Source organism: Myotis brandtii, unplaced genomic scaffold, assembly GCF_000412655.1.
Source record: "Myotis brandtii unplaced genomic scaffold, ASM41265v1 scaffold114, whole genome shotgun sequence".
In the NCBI taxonomy this organism is placed as follows: domain Eukaryota; kingdom Metazoa; phylum Chordata; class Mammalia; order Chiroptera; family Vespertilionidae; genus Myotis; species Myotis brandtii.
Window position 1 is genome coordinate 1,024,260 of NW_005353927.1, and position 3,945 is coordinate 1,028,204.

Consider the following 3,945-nt stretch of genomic DNA (forward strand, 5'->3'; position numbering starts at 1 on the left):
CTCCACTCCCCCCCACCCTGAATGCAGCCTGGCCAGGCGCCTTTCTCAGAACGGGGCCCTTGGGGACAGGGTGATTCTAAAAGAGGCACAGCCTGGCTCCTCCACAGCCTCATGAAACCAGTTCCCATGTTTACGTGCTGCCTCCCCAGAGAGCCCGGCCATGCCCAGCTCCGATCCCCGGACGTCTGGCCCAGCCTCTTGTCCACGAGGTGGGCACATCCCCAAGACTGAGTGAGTTAAGCACCGGGGCACGCGGCATGGTCGGTTCCTGACGTGGAAAATACTCAAAATGTGAAATTACTATTATCATTATCATCACTAGTATTATTCTCTGGGCTCATTGCAAAAGCATCCACTAACACATGACAGTTCACCCTGAAAATATGCGTGAAAAGCCTCAAATGGAGCCCAGCCGGCTGGCGCGGCTCAGTGACCGAGTGCTGACCTCTGAACCAGGAGGTCACGGTTCAAATCCCGGTCAGGGCACATGCCCGGGTTGTGGGCTCGATCCCCAGTAGGGGGCGTGCAGGAGGCAGCCGATCAATGATTCTCTCTCATCATTGAGGTTTCTATTTATCTCTCCCTCTCCCTTCCTCTCTGAAATCAATAAAAAATATTTTTTAAAAAGACTCAAATGTTACCTTCCTCGTTAAAGATAAGGAAGAAAAGCTGTTGCTCAGTGGTTAGAGCACCAGCCCGGGGACTGAAGGGTCGTGGGTTCAATTCTGGTCAAGGGCATGTTCTTCGGTTGCAGGCTCACGGTGTATGCAGAAGGCAACCCGGTTGATATGTCTCTCTCACATCCATGTTTCTCTCTCTGTCTCTCCCCCTCCCTTCCACTCTCTCTAAAAATCAATGGGAAAAAAAATATACTTGGGTGAGGATGAACAACAACAACAACAAAAAAAAAACACAAAAAAAGATAAAGAAGAAAAGAGTAAAAAGGATTTACTATTTGCTGGCCCCAGAGGTATCTTAACAATGAGTCTGGTCGGGGAAATATCTCTTAAGATCCAGTCGCCACATGCCCTTGCCGCTGTGTTTACTGATGGCTCAGGGAAAAGGCAGGACTTGGAAATAGTGAAACCGCACAAAAGCCACCAGATGGGTTTGTGAGAAGCAGCCGTAAAACGAGCCCCTGCCTCCTGGGCACCGAACTGGCCACCGTGTATGTTGCGGGGGATTCTCTCTTCATCAGAGGACGGTCTCGAGCCCCTACGATTGGTTTTGCTCCCCGAAGGGAAGTTAAAGGAGACCCTAGCACAGTGGTTCTCAACCTTCCCAATGCCGAGACCCTTTAACACAGTTCCTCATGTTGTGGTGACCCCCAACCATAAAATTATTTTCGTTGCTACTTCATAACTGTAATGTTGCTACTGTTATGAATCGTAATGTAAATATTTGATATGCAGGATGTATTTTCATTGTTACAAATTGAATATAATTAAAGCATAGTGATGAATCACAAAACAATATGTAATTATATGTGTGTTTTCCGATGGTCTTAGGCGACCCCTGTGAAAGGGTCGTTTGACCCCCAAAGGGGTCGCGACCCACAGGTTGAGAACCGCTGGCACCCACAGTGAGGGCGTGTGCACTCGCCCACGGTGGGAGGGGAGTGAGACACCTCGGGTCCTGGTGGACAGGCACGCCTCCCAGCGGGGGATCAGAACTCCAGGGGTGCTGATGGGTGCACATAATTGGGGAGTTCCAGCCTGCTGACATCAGAGACGCATACACGTCCTGCCGACTTCGTTTCGGAACCTCCCACTGGACATTCATGTCAGTGAAAACCCTGCTTATAATAACGGAGGGCAGAACTCCACTCTGACTTGTACGTACGAAGCATGCTCCTGGGTGGTTTCATATGCACTAAAGATGCTCGCTTTTAACCTCGTGGCGACCTGGTCCTCTGTTTGAATCCTTGCATGGAATGGTCTCTGATCTTTTCTTTTCTTTTCTTTTTTTAAAGATATTTTTATTGATTTCAGAGAGGAAGGGAGAGGGAGAGCGAGAGATAGGAACCTCAATGATGAGAGAGAATCATGGATCGGCTGCCTCCTGCACGCCCCCTTCTGGGGATCGAACCGAAAACCGGGGCATGAGCCCTTGGGACCCTTTAGTCCGCAGGCCGGCACGCTATCCACTGAGCCACACCGGCTAGGGTTCGTTGTTTATAAGTGGGTGTTGGCATGCGGCTCCCTCGTCATGACTGTTGAGTAGTCATGTGGAAGCATTGACATGTGGGAATGCACACTGTTCTATGAGAGATTACTTTCCTTTATGTCATAGGTCAGGTGTTATACTGACGTGGGGAAGCCAACAGCAGAGGCAAGTTCAAGGTCACTCATGAGAAGAACAGCTCACCCTCTCTCTGTCCCTGGCTGGCTGTTCCAGGCCCTTCCACAGGTAGCAATTCAGCGGATCCTCACGCAGCCCTGTAAAGCTAGCACCAAGATGGCCCCCGGATTACAGGTGGGGAAACCGAGGCACAGAGCACGTAAGGGACTTGCCCGAGGTTAGTTACACAGCCAAGAAGCAGCAGAGGTGGGATTCAAACCTAGGCCTCTGGCTCCAGGGCCCACGAACTAAACTCCGAGGCTAGAAGACCTCCCTCTTCTTACCTAAGAATTTCCCATCAGCAGAATAAAGGGCATAAAACAAATTGTTTGTTGTCAAAAAGGAGCATTAGGTATGAAGGGCCAAAAACGATTGGTCGAGCCCTGGCCAGTGTTGCCTAGTGGTTAGAGCGTTGGCCTGTGCACCAAAGGGTCTTGGGCTCGATTCCCGGTCAAGGGCACGTACTTGGGTTGCAGATTCGATCCCCAGCCCCAGTTGGGGCACATGCGGAAGGCAACCAATTGATGTGTCTCTCTCACATTGATGTTTCTCTCTCTCCCTGCCTCCCTCTCCCTCCCTCCCTTCCACTCTCTCTAAAGATCAATGCAAAGAATATCCTCAGGTGAAGATTAACAACCACAAAGCCCAGGCCGGTGTGGCTCAGTGGTGAGTGTCGACCCATGAACCAGGAGGTCATCATTCGATTCCCAGTCAGGGCACATGCCCAGGTTTCAGGCTTGATCCCCAGGAGGGGGCCTGCAGGAGGCAGCTGGTCAATGATTCTCTCTCACGGGTGTTTCTATCTCTCCATCTCCCTTCCGCTCTCTGAAATCAATAAAGACATATTTTTAAAAAACATTTTAAAAAAAGAACCAGTGGTCTAGTTCAACCCCTTCCATGGTTCAAATGTGAAAAGTGAGGCCCAGAGAGGGTACAGGCTTCGCCGGAGGTCACACAGCACTTCTGGGGGGAAGCCAGAGCCAGGCCCATCTCCTCCCTGCCCCGTTCAGCGCATCGAGGAGGAACCCGGGCCGTCTTTATCTCATGCCAGTTCCTTCAGCTGTTTCACAAAATGTCCCATAATCCTGGTCTCTGTGTTCCCCCCAACAGGCCCCTCCGTGGCTGCTTCTCCACCCAGAGCCGTGGCGTCTTATACCCTCTGTTCCCTGCATCCGAGCCAGCTCCTTCTCGGGGGAAACCTCCCCTGCACCCCCATCCCTATCCACCTCTCAGCCGTGGTGTCTAAAATTCTTTTCACAGTTTTGGTGTAAATCCTCATCCAAGACCGTTTTGGAAACCTTTTTAACAGCCTGAAAAGTGTGATAGTGTCCTGGCCGGGTAGCTCATTGGTTGGAGTGCCGTCCCGATATGCCAAGGTTTCGGGTTCGATCTCCAATCAGGGGCACATACAAGAAGCAACCAACAGCCCGGCCGGCGTGGCTTCGTGGTTGAGTGTCTACCTATGACCCTCAACCTATGAACCAGGAGGTCATGGTTCTATTCCCAGTCAGGGCACATGCCCTGGTTGCAGGCTCGATCCCCAGTGTGGGACATACAGGAGGCAGCTGATCAATGATTCTCTCTCCTCTCTCATCATTGATGTTT